We start from the raw sequence: 266 nt of genomic DNA, 5'->3' as shown, positions 1-266 counted from the left end.
ATCACCTCCCAGGGGGGATGGCCATGCCGCAATCCCTTCTCTGTTCTCCTCTCAGGATCTTGGGCACGTACGCACACGTGCCCGGCGTGAGTTTTAAGCAACCGGGTTCGGGACGTGAACTGCGGCCGACTACGTGGGAGTCCAGTGACATACCATTACACTAACTGCTCGTCCCTAAAGTAATTCTTTAGAAAAAAAAAAAAAAAGGCAGTGAGGGGACCAGCCGTTGGCGTAATGGCTATATCGCTGGACTCACATACAGCTGA

At 52.6% G+C, this 266-nt stretch overlaps 1 protein-coding gene across 1 annotated transcript in view; it reads left to right on the top strand.

The window, feature by feature from the left end:
- RRP12 (ribosomal RNA processing 12 homolog) overlaps positions 1–266 on the top strand; it is a gene marked incomplete at its 5' end in the record, with an annotated part of 36,089 nt that overhangs the window by 24,382 nt on the left and 11,441 nt on the right.

The sequence above is a fragment of the Tupaia chinensis genome, unplaced genomic scaffold (assembly GCF_000334495.1).
Source record: "Tupaia chinensis unplaced genomic scaffold, TupChi_1.0 Scaffold000539_1, whole genome shotgun sequence".
NCBI classification, from domain to species: Eukaryota; Metazoa; Chordata; class Mammalia; order Scandentia; family Tupaiidae; genus Tupaia; species Tupaia belangeri.
Note: the sequence above shows the minus strand (reverse complement) of the source record. Positions and strands in the feature narration are given on the sequence as shown.